The 20,588-nt window shown below is 40.5% G+C and overlaps 1 protein-coding gene across 3 annotated transcripts in view; it reads left to right on the plus strand.

Moving 5' to 3' along the window:
• The window catches only part of LOC134211386 (akirin), a 31,745-nt gene that overhangs the window by 2,165 nt on the left and 8,992 nt on the right, over positions 1-20,588 (plus strand). The window lies entirely within an intron of this gene.

Genomic DNA, 20,588 nt, shown 5'->3' on the forward strand with positions numbered 1-20,588 from the left:
ATAAAAAGTTGGGGTTGAAAATGACCCATTTTTGCGTTACGTAAATAATGGACATTCCCTAATAGTAAACAAAATGCGGTTTTTAATACAACATGACCATCACACGCAACTCTATAATACGCATCGATTTTACTAATTCTTGATCTCAAAATTATTTAATTTATTCAATCTTGACGTAAGGGTAAAGTACTGTATTGGCAATTCGCGACTATTGTTAGCAGCCTAAGCTAAGCATAGCTATAGATAGTAGAATCTATAGATGAGCGAAAGCATGGCTGAGTCAATTTTTTTTTGCCCGTGCGCACGCCCATATGACGTCACAGCCCTTAACGTTTGCATTGAAATCGTGACGTCATGCTCGTTTGGAGACACGTTTGACAGTTCGTTTGGAGACAGAGGATTTATTTTCGCTCATCTATATATTCCACTATCTATAAGCATAGCAACATTTGCATAATTCACGAAAACTATCCCTGGATCGAACTGCTATCGCTAGGTGCATTTCTTTCTCTGTTTTTGATAACAACGGGTGTCATGAAATTGATGTCAGAACAAAAACAACTCATATTTTGGGTTGTTAGATATACCGTCAAACGGGGTGACTTGCAACACTTGGGTTTTCCACAAGTTTTTGTTTTTTTACAATAAAAATATACCCAAACATCGACCTATGTCATCACGCATCCCTAGTTTACATTGTATTTGTTGTGCCTAGTTGGTATTTAGGTGAAAATATAACTCACTGTTGTTTTTTTGTATTATTTTGTGAAACTGTTTCGTTAATTGAAAGTCGAACGTCGAAAATCGTAAGTTCGTGTAGCAAATTGAAAATAATTTCACCAAAATCGATCCCCTCTCCAGTTACAGTACCTAATTAGGTATGTAATTCCGCAAAAACTATAAAATAATAAAATTGTTTGTTTTTTAAATATCAACTTTTTTGAAATTTGTCCCCCTGCGGGGTGACTTGCAACAGCTGATAAACGATAGTTTATTTTATAAAAACTGCTATTTAAGTTTTTAAACAATTTTTTTTCAAACTAGCATTGATTTTATGTTACAGAATTCCTTTATCATGCAGCAAAACTACAAGAAACCTGCAGGAAGTCGCATGTATGCTAATTTTTCAAAGAAAACTTTGATTAAGGCAGCGGTAGAAGTTAATAAACAAATTGTTTATCCGGGAAGCCGCTTGGCGGTACGATTTGTCCCTAACAACCTCTAACAACAATTTAACATTATCTCAATACAGAAAACAGTAAAACTAAGACTTACGGTGGTCAAACAGTGTTGAATCCCCAGAAGATCCAACACTTGTGGATGTTTTACTGCTTGCTGCGGAAATGCCTTTTCAAAATAATGATCTTAACATAATCGTGGTAATTTGGATGGTGGGGAAAGAAAGGAAAACCGTTTTAAAAACAACTATCCAGGGAATGGTGATGGTGCACACCATTCTTAAACCGACATAAAGCACTTTCAAACCAATGACTTAAAAATATCAATCGATCCGTTGAAATCGTAAAAAAATCGGAATGAGTGAAGGGAGATCCCTCAAGTAAGGCCCCTGCATTGACAGAATGATCCAGGATGAAAAATCACTATGATTAAGTTGTTCAAAAACATGTTATGATTGAGTTCGATGAAGTGTTGCAAGTCACCCCGCAGTAGGGGTGGCTTGCAACACCCATTATTTTGATATTATTTTCATAATTTAATTATTGTTATATGTCTGATTATATGTCTAATCACTAATATTAGGGCACATTAAAAGGATCATGTACTAATAGAATGAATAAATCCTTTTAATTCAGAATTATTGAGAGAGAAACTTGAAAAGTGTTGCAAGTCACCCCGTTTGACGGTACACAATTAGCAACAAGCCGATGACAATTGGAAATCGAGAGCGTTACGCTGGAAGGGAAGATTTTGAACGTTACTAGCGCCTTTATCTTTCAATGGATTTTAATAATAATTATTTATATATCAATCGACTCAGACACTCTCCACCATTCTGCCTATTTCATTGAAATTTAAGATTATTAACGATAAGCTATTGAAAATTTTAATTCTTGTCAAAGCCAGTAAAAATTTCATATGTAACCATTCCTATCACGGACATCAGAATGCGGTATGTCACGGCCCTTCGGGTCTATCGGAAGATTTTCTTCGTGTATAAAAGAAGCAGTGCCTGCCGTGGCGAGTCATTACAATTTGTGACAGTAGCGCGTACTGCCGTGGTTTTTGCTCGCGCATTTTTTGTTTCGTTCGTTTGTTCGCTGTTTACCTATACAGCGACAGCATGCAGTCACCAGCAGCGGTAGAACTGCCGGTGGGTCTGCGAATATGCATGAAAGAAGTAGGCGCATTTTTTTTGTCATTCAATGGTGGTGGTCCCCGGGTAGAAGAAAACAGCAAAATAATATCATATTTTACTATTAATATATGAATAACTGAATAACAAAATAAGATATTTTTTTGTTTGATATAGTTGCTAAAATAGCAAAAATAATAACAGACATTACTCTAGCAAATAACTCATAAGTAAATCATTTTGCTATTATAATAACAAACCAATAGCAAAATATTTGAAGAAAATATCAAAATTAGTTATTATTGATATGTTGAAAATGCAAATGATAAAAGAACAACACACTTTGCTATGATTGCAAAATTTGTTCTTTATTTGTTGTTCTGCTCCTTTCTAAAATGACATATAAATAACTAATTTTACTATTATAACAAAATTTGTTGTTGGGATACTATTTTATGTTATTTATAAATAACATAGGAATAACTAAATCTGATATCATAGCAAAATTTGTTATTATTATGTTATTTGTTTGTTATTCATCTCTACCCGAGTCGGGTGCAGTGGTGTTGGTTGCGGTTGCGATGGATGCAATCGCTCATCGCATCGCTTTGAGTTCACGGCTAGAGGCCGATGATGGCTGAGGCAGCTAGGGCAGCGGTGGTGGATGAAGAAGAATAAAATTAGAGAGATTTGGTCTGCTCATCCAGGTGATTGGTTTCATAATCCACATGATTCCGGGATGGGTACGAGTCATGTCATATGACTGACCATATGCTAAGTTGTGCTTGGTACTAAACGACACATTAAAACATGGTTATACTATAACAGTTCTAATTTCCCAGCAAGCAAAATCAACTACACTGATGAAAATAAAAATTTGATTAAAATAATTCAAGCATTATGTTCAGAAGTAAGTAATGCAGTAGAACTGGCAACCAAACATCATCCACATTGTCGGAGTATTCTTACTCTCTTTGCTCTTATCACTATCAATATACGTACTCCTACCTATAGATGCTAATGTAGCTAGGCACCGATCGTCCGCGATCGGTTATAGGCGCGCAAGATATTCACCACGCTGACCCTGCGCATCGTGTTATATACTCAGGGCAGCTCAGTTAGTCTCCGATCGTGAATGCAAAAGCGTCTAATTAAAATTGTGTCAATCATAATGAGCTCAATACAGTTTCGCGAATAAATTGGTGTCGTTTTGAACTTTAACGCGCGCATTTCAGTGGGAATGAAAATCTGAATCATCTCCGAAATACAGGTTTCTCCAACGGTACCGGTAAGAACATTTTTGGTCCTTCGAGCCGGATACGGGCCGGTTGACCGTTGGAATTCGGAGAAACCTGAGGAAATCGGTATCGTGCGCGGGACAATAGTGCAGGGTGGCTTTAGTATCGGCCATCGTTATTGGATTGTGGTCATCATCGACCAGTGAACAATTGGAACTTTTATTGGCTTGGCGCCATCGTGAAGTGCAGTGTCCTTAGCTTGAAGCCGTCTCGAAAGCAGTGCAAATCCGGAAGAATCCATCGACATCTTAAGAAGAAGATCATCGGTACCGGAGAAGGAAGTGACCGGTTCTTGCCGTCATCAGAGGATCGATCGATCCAAGGATACCGTTGCAGTGGGCAGTTATCGACAGAAAAGCTGTATGTAAGCTGCTGTATGTAGTTAAGAGGAAGTATAACTGCATGAGTGATTTGATCTGTGGTGGCATCATGCATGAGATGCGCACCGTTTGATTCGTGGGTGAATTGAATAAATAAAAGTGGTATGCTACAATGCCAATCAACATCGATTTAGTTGCATGCGGTTTTCTTTCTGGAATATGATCCTTGTGTCCTCTCGATTGACGGTCTTGGTTTCTGCTGGCGTTTTCTGGCTTGTTGTTCGCTCGGTTGGTTCCCCTGCTGCAGTCAACCTATTCGTATGTCACTGTCATCCCGTGGGACGTTGAGGAATCGCGAAATAATCGAATTGCTGTTTAATAGTGTTAAAAGTGATTTGTGAATATAACTTTCAATTTTCATTGATTGATTGAATCAATCACAGTGCGGACGTAGTTCAAACGCAAAAAAGTGGTGGTGATGCTTATTCACTGTGAACTGTGACGACTAAGTGTTGATCAGACTATTTGGCGATTGATTCAATTCAATTATTGCGGTTTAAACAGACAATAAGTGCTTAACAATAATAGACGGAGAGTGCTAAATAAAAGATGGCGAGTGAGCTGAAGGAGTTGAAGCGGCAAGCGCGGCAGCTACAGAATACCTTCGATGGGGTGAGGCGTTTTATCGATAGGTTCAAGAAGGAGAAGCACTACTTACACATCGACACCAGGCTGGAGATGCTGGAGGCGGCCATGGCGAAATTCTATCCGATTCGGTCAAAAATCGAAGAGGTATCGGAAGGAATCGACGAAAAGGAGTAGCAGAATCGAAGGAAAGCTCCGAGGAACGAACTGCCAGATTGGAGATTCTGGCCGAACGGCGATGTAAAGAAAGCGCAGAAGTAATTGCGGAAACCGAAGACGTTTATTGTGATCTGCGTTCGTCCTTGCGATCGTTAAAGAACGAATCCACTCCAGGAACTGCACCCGCAGTACAGACTCCAGTTGCTTCGCTACCAGCAGTTAATCCTACATCGACAGTGAAGTTGCCAGAACTGCGATTGCCAAGCTTCAGCGGTCGTCTTCGAGAGTGGGTTACTTTTCGAGACATGTTCCAGAGCTTAATCCACCGTAACCGTCAGCTGTCCGACATGGACAAGTTTAGTTATTTACGGTCATCGTTAGTGGGTGAAGCATTGCAGGAAGTTGCAGCACTGGAGATGACATCAGCAAACTACGCAATCGCCTGGGATTTGCTGCAGAAACGCTACGAGAATCGAAAGCTTATAGTGAAGGCCCATCTAGACGCTCTGTTTGCTGTAGAGCCGATGAAGCGCGAAAGTTACGAAGCGCTGAATCACCTACTCAGCGAATATGATCGGAACCTTCAAATGATGGAGAAAATTGGGGAGCATACCGCTAACTGGAGCACCATCCTAGTTCATATGGTGGGTTCCAGATTAGATGCGACAACGCTTCGCTATTGGGAGTCGCATCATTGCTCCAAGGAGGTTCCCAAGTACGAAGAACTCATCGAATTTCTGCGAAATCAGTGTTCTGTGCTCCAGTCAATTGCTCCAGAAAAACCTTCCACCAACACCGAATACCGCAAACAGAAAACAACTGTGAGTCATGCCTCGATGCAGTCTTCGAATCGATGTCCTTTTTGTGGAGAATCCCAGCATTCAGCGTTTAGATGCCTGCGGTTCCTAAAAATGAAAGTGCCTGAACGCTACGAGAAGGTGAAAAAGTGTGGCCTTTGCTTGAACTGTTTCTCTTCGTCGCATCTAGTTCGTTTCTGCACGAAAGGTGTCTGCCGACACTGCCAACGGAGGCACCATACACTTCTTCATTCCGGTGCAACAGAAGGCGGAGCAGCTGCTACATCGTCACAGATCGGTTCCTCCGTCCCACAAGAACAAACACGAACACAAAGAGCGAATAACCAACAAACACAGCCACACGCCCAGAACCATGCCACACCAAGTCAAGGTCCAGGACCCAACACAAGTTCATTCCCAATCGCAAGCACACATTCACACCCACAACCCACCACAGATCGTACTCCCTCTCATAACACTAACTCACTGCCGGTGAGCATCAATACTCCATCTCGTCAAGTTCTGTTGTCCACCGCCTTGGTGCGCATAACAGACCAATTTGGAAACATGCAGCTTGCAAGAGCGCTTCTCGACTCATGCTCCGAATACTGCTTCATCACTCGGAGTCTTTGCCAGAAGCTTCAACTAGTAGGATTGCCTGATCACCTGTCTATAGTCGGTATTGGGGGCACTTCTACGAAATCATCAAGAACGGTGAGCGCAACCGTAATGCCGCGGTCGCTGAAAATCTCCTCCTATGCGGAGCAAATTCAGCTACATGTCCTTCCCAAGCTGACATCCGCTTTGCCGACCGAATACGTAAATGTGCAGCACTTGGCGATTCCAGAGCACCTGATGTTGGCAGATCCTACGTTCTTTGAGCCTGGATCAATCGATATGATCATCGGTGCTGAGTATTATTACGATTTACTGGCGGAAGGCAAGATCAAACTATGCGACGGTGGACCCACTCTTCATGAAACCGTTTTTGGATGGGTTGTCTCTGGCCGTGTACCTGGATCATCTACAGTACCACAACGAACCCATTCTCACCCTATCACTTCTCCTGATCTCAACGATCTGCTCACCAAATTTTGGGAGCTCGAGTCTTGCCACTCTGGAGGCACGTTGTCCGTGGAAGAATCAGCGTGTGAAGAAATATTCGAACGAACTACCATCCGCAATGAAGTTGGTAGATTCGTAGTCACTCTACCAAAGAAGGAAGCTGTCATTCAAAGATTGGGTGACTCCAAGGCTAACGCTTTAAAGCGATTCCATGGACTAGAGCGTCGGTTTTCAACACACAGTGCTTTGAAAGAGGCGTATTTCGACTTCATCGAGGAATACAAGTCCATGGGCCATATGGAAGAAGTACTAGAAGGAGAAGAACCTGTCTACTATTTGCCACATCACGCTGTATTGAAGCCTGACAGCACCACCACAAAACTCCGGGTCGTATTCGACGCTTCATGCCGCACGACAACAGGAATCTCCCTAAATGATGGGTTGATGGTGGGTCCAGTTGTCCAGGATGATCTGCACACCATTGCCTTTACGCTTCCGGTTTTGGAGACATGCACTCGTTGCAGACGTGGCAAAAATGTATAGGATGGTAGGCGTTTGCCGTGCGGATCAGTTACTCCAGTGCATCCTTTGGAGATCGTGCCCGGATGAACCCGTCAAATCGTACAAGTTGACCACAGTCACTTATGGAACTAGCGCCGCACCTTACCTTGCAACAAAGTGTCTGCAACGCTTAGGAAGTGAAGGCGAAACAACACATCCTGTCGCCGCAAAGACTGTCAAGAAGGACTTTTACGTCGACGACTTATTAACCGGAACAGATAAACTGGACGAAGGCAAGGCTCTTGTAGCTGATTTAATAGATCTGACAAACTCAGCCGGCTTAATTTTGCGAAAATGGAGCTCCAGCAGCGATGAGTTACTTTCCGACGTTCCGATTCAACTTCGGGATGAGCGGACTTCTTTCGAATTAAACTTCTGCAGTGAAAACGCTTGGTTTGATTTGGGAGCCAGGAGCCAACATTTTCAGATTCACCATACCAAACCTTGGGGCTGGTATCACCTAGAGAACCGTCTTGTCGGAGCTAGCAAAGATTTTCGACCCACTCGGGTTGATTGGTCCGGTAGTTGTACAAGCAAAAATTTTCCTGCAAACTTTATGGAAGCAGAAATGTGACTGGGACGATTCGCTACCGGAGGAGCTACAGAGGATCTGGACCGAATTTCGAAGGAATCTCATGGCATTGGATACTCTCACCGTACCCCGTTGGGTGTCATTCTCCAACGATCTTGCCACGGTAGAGTTGCATGGGTTCTGTGACGCATCAAATGCCGCTTATGGTGCCTGTCTTTATCTTCGATGTATCACTAGCGATGGTACAATAACTGCTCGGCTTATCACCGCCAAGTCAAGGGTTGCACCACTGGAAGACCTGAAGCGGAAAAAGAAAGTCCTATCAACACCCCGACTCGAACTTTCCGCAGCGAAAAGGTCCGCCATAGCGTTCAGATTACGTTCCAACCGTTCTTTTGGACAGACTCGACAATCGTCAAGTATTGGCTGGCTTCTCCACCATCTCGCTGGCAAATCTTCGTTGCAAATCGTGTTTCGGAGATCCAGCACATTACTAGCAGCGGCGTATGGAACCATGTTGCTGGTGCAAATAATCCCGCAGATATTATCTCGCGTGGAATGACTCCCGCACAGTTAAAATACGAAACGTTGTGGTTTGAAGGCCCACTCTGGTTGCGGCAGGATCGTGCAATGTGGCCCAGCTGTACAGTCCCTCTACCAGACATCGAACAATCCCTTTTAGAAGAACGATCAACTGTTGCGCTGCCAGCTCGAGCGAAATCGCCAAGCGAATTATTCGCTCTTCGATCTTCGTTCACTGATCTCGTTAGATTAGTTGCATACATCCGTCGATTCGTTCACAACTGTTCACCAAACAACCTCGCCAGCAAACGTTCAGGGACAATCAAGCTGCAGGAGCTGAACGAAGCGACTGAAGTATTAGTTCGCCTAGCCCAGGGGGATAGCTTTCCCGAAGAAGTAGCAGCTTTGTCTCGCAGTCGAGAAGTAAAAACTTCGTCCAAGATTCATGCGCTCAATCCTATTATGGTTGGGAAAACGATTCGAGTTGGCGGCCGGCTTGCTCATGCACCTATCCCGGAGAGTCGCAAACATCCGATGATTTTACATCATCGTCATCCGTTCACCAAGTTAGTCGTGGAACACTACCACCGTAAACTTTTCCACGCTGGTCAGCAGCTACTGGTAGCTTCCGTCAGAGAAAAATTCTGGCCCACAAACGCAAGCGATGTGGCTCGCACCGTCTGCCACAAGTGTCTTACATGCTTCCGGAACAAGCCAACTGTAAACGAGTAACTGATGGCCGATCTTTCGTTCGTTCGAGTCAATCCTGCAGCCGTTTTTCTGAAGGTTGATGTAGATCTTTGTGGTTCATTCTACATCAAATATCCAATTCGCGGCAGCACACCAGTGAAATGATTCGTGGCGATATTTGTATGTCTGGCAACGAAAGCCGTTCACATGGAGGTTGTAGCGGATTTGTCGACGCAAGCTTTCCTTTCTGCTTTCAAGCGATTCGTTGCGGTTCGTGGAAAACCGCAGGTGGTCATGTGCGACAATGCCACCAATTTCGTAGGGGCCAACAGAGAATTGGAAGAGTTGCGCCTCCAGTTCCTAGACCAGCAGTTTCAGCATACCGTAGTCCGTACAGCCGAGGATGAAGGAATTCAGTTCGACTTCATTCCGGCCCGTTCGTCAAATTTTGGCGGATTATGGGAGGCTGCGGTAAAGTCGTTCATGTGTCACTTTCGTAAAGTCGTTGGGAACCAGCAGCTAAGCTACGACGAGCTACACACTATAGTTCAGCAAGTGGCGGCGATTTTGAATTCACGCCCGCTAACTCCTCTCACTAGCGACCCCAACGATTACGCTGCACTGACCCCAGGACACTTCCTCGTAGGCAGACCTCTGACGGCAATTCCGGAACCCGATCTCCAGGAGATACCGGAAAATCGCTTGTCCGCCTGGCAGCAATCACAAGATTTTGTGCAAAAACTTTGGCGAAAGTGGAAGACCCAATATCTTTCGGACCTGCACAACAGGACCAAATGGTCCAAAAAGCGCAACAACATCAAGATCGACACTATGGTTTAGTCAAGGAGGATAATCTACCTACACTAAAATGGAAATTGGGACGAGTGGTAGAAATCTACACCGGTGCGGATGGAAACGTCCGAATAGTGGACGTTCGTACCAAAGATGGGATGTTCAACAGAGCCTTTTCAAAATTCTTCGTTATTCCAATTAAGGATAACGCATCAACAGACGAAGAGCAATAAACTCTTCCATCAATGGTGCCCCGGCACCGCGGAGGTCTTCTCAATGAGGGCCTCCGCTTTCCAGTTAAATGTTTGTATTTTATTATGTTTCAAAAACTCATGGAATGTTCATCCCCATAGCCACCCGTCGGTTCCCTTTGGGGACCCCGGCCATCTGGAAGACGACGTTCTATTCTCTGGTCCACGCTGTTCCATTCCGTCAATCATCGTTTCTGGGTTCTTCATCGTTTCTGGTTACCGTCAAGCATGCTCCATTTCTGATGTCCATGTCGTTCGTCCTGCAATCAAAAATCGTTGTGACGTCAATTCATTCGATCCGTTAAGAAATAAACATACTATCGTCGAAGGTCATAGCACTCCAGCTCCAACAAATCAACACCGAGCATTTGGTACCCTTGTTCGGCATCGCTGCAAACGAAATTGACGAGTCATCCACAGGGCCTGATCAACCCGATCGGAGGGCAAGTCATCACCGTCGCAGCCTCGTAGTAGTCATAGTAGACCGCTCCTGACCGTTCTCGTTCAATTGGGGCGATGAACCCATCATCGTCATCCTGTGCATAGGGCACTCCCGGGGTCACCTGGCATAGTGGCCTCCGTTCCAGGCAAGTTCTGTTATAGTTCTTATTTTCATGGTAAAAGCATCCTCTCATTTCTAGCGGCGATTGATGTCAGCATTCAGCAACGAAGGACGAACGATCTCGATAATTCCTTCGCAGCCACCCCGGTGGCGATACGTTTCGACAATCTGCCTTTGTAGACAACGGAAGATGGACAGCTCAGCGCAGAAACTCCCAGACAGAAGCCACCGTTCAATCGTATCGAGAAATTGGACGGTTCGAGTATCAGAGCAGCAAGCAACACTCCACAGAAACCACCAGAAGGTTATCATCGAAGCCGTTGTCAGTGTCGTCGTTGTGATGCACAACTTGCATCGTGAGAGCGATATCCCATCCAACGTCGCCTCATGGACAACAGTCAGCATTAAATGAGTCAAGCACTTGAATAATTCAGTAGTACATAAAAATAGCGAAGTAAAAACAAATCCAGCAGTAGGTAGCAGATAGCATTTGAACAGCACAGTAACAACAGTGTCGGTAGAAATATTTTGCCTAGTTTTAGATTGAAATCCTTATGATTTCAAGGCGGCCGGCATGTTCAGAAGTAAGTAATGCAGTAGAACTGGCAACCAAACATCATCCACATTGTCGGAGTATTCTTACTCTCTTTGCTCTTATCACTATCAATATACGTACTCCTACCTATAGATGCTAATGTAGCTAGGCACCGATCGTCCGCGATCGGTTATAGGCGCGCAAGATATTCACCACGCTGACCCTGCGCATCGTGTTATATACTCAGGGCAGCTCAGTTAGTCTCCGATCGTGAATGCAAAAGCGTCTAATTAAAATTGTGTCAATCATAATGAGCTCAATACAGTTTCGCGAATAAATTGGTGTCGTTTTTGAACTTTAACGCGCGCATTTCAGTGGGAATGAAAATTCCGAATCATCTCCGAAATACAGGTTTCTCCAACGGTACCGGTAAGAACACATAATTTTTCATAACGACGTATGTAACAATTATGATGACTCGAGAAATCCTTTGCAGAAAGTTGGCAAAACTTTTTCTAAAACCGTTTAAAAACTAAGTCTTTTTTCAATATTTTTAAAATCGTTTCAATTTTTCTAAATCTAAAATCAGTAAAATCGATGCGTATTATATAAAGTCGTGTGTGATTGTCATGTTGTATTAAAAACCTTGTTTCGTTTACTTTTGTTACATACGTCCTTATGAAAAATTATGCTTGATATCTTCTTTTTTGTTTGTGAGGAAACCGTGGAAACTCAACAAATCTAGGTGACAACACCATCAACAGGTAGTGGGATCCTTCACCTACCTATTGATGGTGTTGGTTTGCATGGGAGAGCTATCAGATTCGTCAAATCGTCGTTTGAATATTTGTTTACAAAAGCAGATAAGTCGTTTTGAAAATTTTGTCTTGAATGTGAATTGACCGTTTTCAATGGTAGTGTACTTCCTATCGCGAAATAAAAATGATTCTTCATAATACGGGATCATGAGCATTAATGATAATCAGTTCAATTAACTGTAACAATTAAAGACGAAAGTTATGACTATAAATCATCAAGCAGATGATTTTGGTTACGACCATTTGAAGGTGCATTGCTGTAATAACTTTTCCGGTTTGCAGTGACTGGTTCGCGGTGACATTAGGATCAATGTAAACAAAGCGAGCTGTCTTCTCTCTCTCAGGGATCGACCTATTTTATTTTATAAATTGTTTCACCGAGCCTTATGGGATTTTTACAGGGGTTACAACCGTCGCGTTACAACCAAACAAAATCGGTAGACTACCCGAGCAAAGCTTGAGAGCAAATCGATAACTAATTTTGTTGTTGTGAAATCGACTAATTTTGATAACTCAGGTTGATATCCTTTTGGTCGTTTTAACGGTTAAAAGATCAAAATCTACAGCAGAAAAATCTTACTGTGATATCAAATCGAAAACTATTCCTGCTATCGATGAGAGCAAATCGAAAACTAATTTTGTTATTTGTTCCGATAACAAAATAAGTGCACAGTTTGATGTCAGATAATATAATTTAGAAATCAACAACAAAATGAGATCAAAATATGTAATCAGTCATGATGATTCATATTTGAAAACAAATTATGATTTCAATTTGATATCTATATCAAAATATGTTTTCTATATGCTCTCTTTATGTTTTCAGACTTTGCTCGGGTAACGTCTACTATATCGAGTGAATAATAGTTCAATTTCGATTTCAATGATGTGTGACGAAACCAGACAAAATTGAGTGATTATTCGAGTTTTTAATTATTATTGTACAGCAAACCAGACTTAATCTATAGATTGATCGGTATGGAAACTATTGAAATCAGACGAAATTGGGTGATTAAACGAATTATTAAATTTAATCATGGAACAAATCAGATTAAGTCTATAGATTGATCGGTGCGGAAAATAATTAAATCAGGATGAAATAGTATTTAATTGGGCTAATACATTTCATCATGGAGCAGATCATATTGAATTTCGAAAAAAAATTGAAAAAAATAAAAACCCGCGAAAAATGGTGTTTAATTGGTTTATTTAATTTTATCATTAAGCAAATTAGATTAAATCTATAAATTCATCGATGTGGAAAATAATGGAATCCTACGAAATAGGGGGATTAATTGGTTTATCAAATCGGGTGGCATGTGTGTCATCGCATGAACTTCATGATTCTGTAAAAAAGCAGAAATTCGCCCTGAACATTGAGCTCCCTCAGGTCCTCTTCAACTGCAAAAAGCCATTGTGTACGCGGCCATCCACGGAGCCATGGCCATGTCTATGAACACTTAAATGTCATGATATTTTAAAACAAGCTCATAATCGCATATAATATGCTGTTACAACAGTCGCGGATTTCGCGATTTTCGCGTTTTTCGCGAATTTCGCGGATTTGTCGCGGATTTACCCTTCCAGTCGCGAAAATCGCGGTTCCGTCAAATATTGTCGCGAAAATCGCGGATTAATAATTACACACTCGCGAAAATCGCGATTTCCCTCAATTAAATTAATTCAACATTTCATTTATTTGGGCGTTTGCAAAATAGACAACCCGTCGACATCCAAACACATAGTATTTGAATAATCTTTCAATAGTCGTATGGATGTTGGTTTAAGTGGACACATAGAAAGTCTGTCGAATTGTCAGATCGATCATATTGCATTTCTGGATTACCGAAATACCGAGAGCTATTTATTTTATTGCTTAGAACTTTTGTGCCGCTAATTGCTTCACGGTGCCCCGGTAGACCGTTATTATAAAATAAAAATATCCATCAAAACCAAGTACAGGGCTCGATTCCTGTGGTAATTCTGCACCTCTGGACCAATTTTTAGGAGTCTCAAGAAATCTTGATTTGAAGTTTTTAATAAGGAAATTTCAAAAGAATCTATATTTTAATTCAATAATATTCCCAAAATACCTTCAAAGCCGTCCAAAAAGTGTTGTTTTCAACCAGTTTGCATTTGTTGCCTTATTACAATTATGAATTTTTACAACTGATTATGTTATGTTTTTTGTATGGCTTGAAGCCGTCTATCTTCAAGTATGCTACCTCTCGTTCAGAATCATTCATGAATTTACGTGCAGGCTGCAGATTCTTTGTTGAATGCCATTCAGATTAAAGTTTGTATTTTTTTATTGTATTCACAAATGTATTCGAGCATCAGAAGTGAAGATTGTAGTACGGACAAATTGATGAAAAAACAACAGCTTAAAGATTTGTTTAAAGTAGTGTAGCTATTAAGCATTATATAACAGGTTAGATCTTCGTCAGATGCTGTAACAATTGAATTGACGGAGCTTTGTCATATTCTGAGATTTCTCCGCAAAAAGATCATCGGACTGGTAATGACTCCAAAGATGGCGGTAAGGAAAAGCTACGATTTTCAAGAGTGAGCTCGGCATATAGAATGATATCTCGAGAACCAACGAAAACATCAGGGAAAATGCGCAAGAGAAAAAAAAAAAAATTACAAGCTTTGTGCATATTCTTCGGGGTTTTCGGTTACGACGAAGATAAAATATTCAATGTTTGAACTTTTAAAACACTTTAATAAAGAAACAAAATGAACCTTTGCTTATCTCCGTCACTACACATCTAGTTCGGAATTGTTAATACGATTTTAAAGCTGCTCAAGAAGCGCCATGTTGAGTAAATTTATGGGTGAACCAAGTACAGATGAGGCATCAACAAATTGCATAGAGTTCACTAGAATCCCGATCTTTCGGATTACGTCATTACTCTGCTTAAACATTAACAATTTTCTAATTAATATTTCAATCAGCAAGTTCTGAATGATTTTAAAAAAGTGTACGCAAGATACAGCTCTTTGAAACTCGAGCATGGTTTTGAGGCAGCAATTGATGGCTTTGCTAGCAGCTGGAAAAAGCCGCAGCTTCCATCATTTCTCAGAGTTCTGTAGAGGTACCGGAATAGGTTTTGGCTTACATATCAAACATGCTTTTTCTAGTCCGTTGACTAGAACTTTGACGAGATTTGGCATCAAAGATCGGTTAATATGTGCTGTGATCGAGTATAACAGCTTCGAACTACTATTATGCTACACGAACTCTGCTCTTATTTCTCTCCTTCTCCTTCAATTAAACATCGAAAGCAACACTTATACTAAACTCGAGCAAGTGAGCCATACAAAAACATACTTAAGTCAGTTTGGTAAGATAAGTCAATTGTAAATATGTATAGCTCTAATAACGGCAACGCGTGCTTAGAACTATCTTTGGCGTTGTGCAAAAGAATGGTGTGTGGCGGCGAAGGTTGAAACAAGAGCTCGCCCAGCTCTACGGCGAACCCAGTACCCAGAAGGTAGCTAAAGCTGGTACGATGGGCAGGGCATATTTCAAGAATGCCGGACAGCAACCCTGCAAAGCTGGTGGTTACTTCCGACCGGCAGGTACAAGAAGAATTGGACATCTACTAGGTGGATTAATCAGGGTTTTTGGTGATATTTTTGGATTCTTATGTGGATTGTTTTGAAATTTCTTAACTAAAAACTTCAAATCAAGATTTCTCGAGAATCCTTCTAGGGATTTTTTTAAAAATTGGTCCAGACAGAATTACCACAGGAATCGAGCCCTGTACTTGGTTTTGATGGACATTTTTATTTTATAATAACGGTCTACCGGGGCACCGTGTGCTTGGAATCTTGGGGTTTTTTATGGCTTTTTTCTCAGGGTGGTGCAAATATGGTTCATCTGCATCCTCGAATGTCTCGCAGTAATCTTTTCTATGCGCGCTGTTCGCCGGTGGTATGTTATCTTGCTGCTGAAGCTGAAGCATTGAGATCTGGGTTGGGAATGCTACATTTTGACCATTCTCGCCAATATTAGCTGCCAAACAGAAAATCCTTGTGGATTGTTCGACCTTTCTCTTTGTGAGAAAGGATCAGACTGCCTTTCATTGGTTGGGGCGATATTCAGAAATCCGAATATCGTCGGTTGAACGAGAGGTTGTTTTTTAATTGCCCGACCATCAGTTGCGTCTAGTTTTGTACCATGCTCAATGACTCACACTTTGTTTTCTTCTTTATTAAAGTGACATGACTCACACTGTTGCAGGCATCTCATTCAAAGCATTCAGTATTCATCCTTTGTTCTATTATGCATTCCAATAACTTTTTGTTAGGCTAGTTTTTGTTCCATTACTTTCGCTTCAAAATTCCTCGCTGTTCTTATATCCATTGAGAGTTCGTTCGTGATTACTCAGTTGCAGTAAACTGTCTGACAGAACTTGAGTCTTGAGACTCCAAACAAATTCTACGATGGATAGCACATACGACGTTGTAATGCTCACTATAGATGGCAAAACGACATCGTGTACGTGGCCTACCATGAAGCCTACGGCCTCTTCTGGAATGTCTAGTGCATGTTATCTTCGCTTGACGCTCTTCCGGCAAATGAACAACGTAACGAGTCTGCCGTATTGCTATACCAGCAATACCCATCCATTAACTCATACGTAGTGCTAATGACATCATTTTTCAAATCGTGAATATTATCCAAGTTCTTAAAAAATCGCAGGCCTTAGGACCGTTCCTGTCCACCTCTGGTTTCATTTCGCATGAGTGCTTTTAAATCAGATTCGTCAGACTTTGCTCGGGCCCCTGCAGAGTTATGTAGAGAATCGCTTGCTTTTAAAAAAATTGGTCTTATATACTATACAGTTTTATATACTATACAGTTTTATATATTACATAAATAAGTGAATGTTCTTTCATTTTGTTTTCTATTGATGAATATGCCAATAGATTAGAAGCAAAAATATTGAAAAAATTTAAAATTATAAAACGTGTAATTATAAGTAAGAAACCATATTTTTGTTTGTCGCGGATTTGTTTTTACAGTCGCGGTTTTCAATTTGCTAGTCGCGGATTTCGCGGATTGGAATTCGACTATTTTGTAACAGCCCTGCATATTTGTAGCATTTGCATTTTTGTTGATTTTGAAAATGGTTTGTATTCTAACATTTCAATTCCTCTGGGAATCAGAAACATATGTTAATATCGATCAAAAGTGATCACTTACCTTTATTAATCGCTTACTACCGAAGAACGTAGGATTGTTAGGAAAATGTGACTAAAATGTTAGAAAAAAGGTCATCCTCACATTATTGAATATCAAATACTTACTTTTTTCACTCTATGTTTATGAACACGAACACGGGGATTCGATTTCGTCTGTTAATGAATCTATCAAAATAAGCACCAAATACACAATCGATTATTTTACCGATGAAATAGGCAACCGATTGCTCACGTTATAATCGTTCAATGAATCTGGCGACGAAAATATGTAGCCTACGCAGGGAATCAATTTTTCTGGAATGCGCGTGCGAAACAAGCGACAAAAGCGAACCCACGACAAAGCTTTGTTTTTGTCGGAGATAATAATGACAAAGATCCGAAAATTTTTGTCAGCAACAAAAAAGAAGACAATCTTGTTGCTAACTTTTCAACCCGTTATTTTGCATTATTTTTAGAGCAAATTTCGGTTTTATGCTACCATAGTTTCTGCTTTTATGGTAATATTTGAGAATCGAACAATGATTACAAAAATAGTATCGTATTCTTGGAAATATAAGAGCATGCAAGATAAATGATTCTTGTCATATTGTGTTCCGTTTCGGATAAAGGTTTGTCGCTAGGTGCGTTTGTCAGTAACAAGCTCTGTTGGTGACAAAGAGTATATTGTTAGGCGTTGCCCGAATATTGATTCCTTGAGCCTACGACAATCGACGTCGTCGGTGTAAAAATTGGACGATTTGGTAGGCGCCCGATTTCGTCGGATGATCGTGAAATTTCGGAGCTGTCAATTTTTTTATGGGGTACTATCAATGAGAATAGATAGAAGGTGAGGAAGGAGACCAAATGCAAGTGTATTAGTGGATGATGGAAAATGTAAACAGCAAATGGTGACGTACATATTTGCACGGCTTAGATTTTATTGCCAGCAACACACTTCGTAACAGAGGGTGCGAATGTATTTGTGAAAACGAAGGTGAGCCAGCCAAGGGCTGTAAAAAAAGATATTTTAGTTACTAGATAAAGATTGTCGCTTCGGTTCCCTTTGTTCTGCTGTCCGAAACATGTGTGGTATCAAACTGTCAAATCGTATGAATTTTTCCTTCATTGACATTTAGATCCCCTATCCTCGCCAGCAAAAGATGTTCCGGACAGCGACGACAGCGACAATCTTTATCTAGTAACTAAAACATCTTTTGCTGTAAAGCCTCCTTTAATAAAGATATTAGAGAAATATATATTCGGGATGATTTGCGATTAATTACGTTGCGATCAAATTTTGATTTTAGTGCAAACTACGAACAAGATTATCGCAAAGTGGCCAGATAGTTCAGTTAGTTGGAAAATCGGGAAATGTGGGAAAAAGTCGTGAATTTCTAAAAATTAGCATTGAGCAATTCCCATAAATTCGTAGGTGGTACAAGCCAAGACTATTGTTTTGAAAGTAGAATCACTTTCATCCGTTACCACAGATATTGATTTGGGACTCTTAGATGGAAGCAATGCACTCTCCAATAGTCGTGATCTGCCCTGGCCACGTCCTTGCGAATGCTGAGGAAGGGGAAGGATGGTTAGTTAAACAGCTCTCTAGAGCGCTATTTTCATACTAAAATGTCTATAACTCGGAATTGGAAACGAATTTCGCTTATCCCAAATGAAAATCTCTTTGGAATTTATCAAGGAATGTTCCTAGAAAAAATTGTGGACCTACTATTTTCCAAATTTGAATTAAGCTCGAAATACTAAACAATTGTACAACTAAAATTTTCGCTTCTCAGTACCTCTCTCCAATGATTTGAGGCATAAAGGAACCGAATTTTGCAGAACCCAACTGACAAAAGTTTTGAAATTTTTCAACGATCATTTTGATGTAATAAAAAGTATATGTGACCGCATTACTTTTTGAAGGAAGCTGAAAGTGAAAGTGAAAGAAAGTCCGTCAACTTTGGATGTAGCGTGACACTTGAAAAAAGCGTATTCCCATTTGTAAACACAGAGATACCAAATAAATAAATAGAAATAAAATGTAGGAATGGGACGAGATAAATAATTGGGTTGTTTAGGGGTATATATGTTTTTACATATTCTGAATCTGCATAAAAAACTAAGCCTAACCCCAATTTTTCAGAACTTTTGGAGCACCGGAACTATTTTTGATTTGCATTTTAAATTTTTATGGGACTAAAAATTTGTTTTTATGCTGCATGGGCCAACTGTCATTCTATGAATCTTAGTGTCATTCAATCGATTGAAATGGCTTATTGTTTGCTGTATAAAAATGTAAATAAAAGGTTTTCAAACAAAATAAAAAAAAAATTTGTAGATCAGCAAAGCATGCTCTTTATGTTAAACTCATATTTTTCTTTGCTAAACAACCCAATTGATGGTAAATAAGACAAGAAGATGCGGAAGTTCCTTCAAGAATTCCTGCGGAAGTTCCTCCAGGAATTCCTCCGAAAGTTCCTCCAGGAATTCCTCCGAAAGTTCCTCCAGGAATTCCTCCGGAAGTTCCTCCAGGATTTCCTGCGGAAGTTTCCACTCACCCCATCCAACTGGGTTAAGTGCAGGGTGGCCACCGAACCGGGAAAAACGGGAAAAGCGGGAAAAAGACGGGAAATTGAAGTCACCGGGAAAAAAAGCGGGAAAAACCGGGAATTCAGGACCTGTACCGGGAAAAAACAAAATTTCGTCAATTTAAATTCAAAATTCTTCAATTCAAAAAGTTTTTATAAAGTTGATTAGGGAAAAGATTTACTGTTTATTGTTTATTACTCAAGTACATGGTGTGTTTGAGGTACAAAAATTAAGTAAGTCTTTTTTCTGAATCCAGTTTGTGTTGTCATTAGATCATTTTGATATCAATTTCGAGTGAAAAATGGTAATTTTTTGATAGTTCGTGATTTTGTCTATAATGTTTTGAAGAGTGAAATATCTTTAGTTTAATATTTTTCCACAACTAACCTAATATAGTAGAAGGTTATGAAGGTTATGTTCGATTTGGCCAATTTGCATTAGGAAACAATGGGACAGGATTTTCCGACGAATGCAATTGGCGTGAGCAAATCGATTCAGGATAAATGCTCGAAAATAAGCGAGATTTTTTTTGCGCACAGAAATAAACACACAAGGCCTTCTATAGAAATTTTATTTTTTGAGCGAGTATGTCCCCAGTAATAAACAATAATTACATTTTTACACATAAATAAAGCACAAAGCAGTACACGCACAGCTGAAAGTATGCTCTTTTGGGCAGAAATACACTCTTTTGTGGGAGAATGGGACTACCCACAAAAGGAATAAAGTTTGATGCATAAAAAGGAAGGAAGTTTTACACATTTTTCCTGTTTTTATGCATAAATGTTAATCATTTGTGAATAAAAGATAGTCATAATTGTGCATAATATTTATTCCTTTTTATGTGTAGTCCCATTCTCCCACGAGAGAGCGTACTTTGAAGTCGTAATTGAATACTTTATAGTCAAAAGAGCATACTTCAAAGTCTTTTGTGTTTAAAAT

The sequence above is a fragment of the Armigeres subalbatus genome, chromosome 2 (assembly GCF_024139115.2).
Source record: "Armigeres subalbatus isolate Guangzhou_Male chromosome 2, GZ_Asu_2, whole genome shotgun sequence".
In the NCBI taxonomy this organism is placed as follows: domain Eukaryota; kingdom Metazoa; phylum Arthropoda; class Insecta; order Diptera; family Culicidae; genus Armigeres; species Armigeres subalbatus.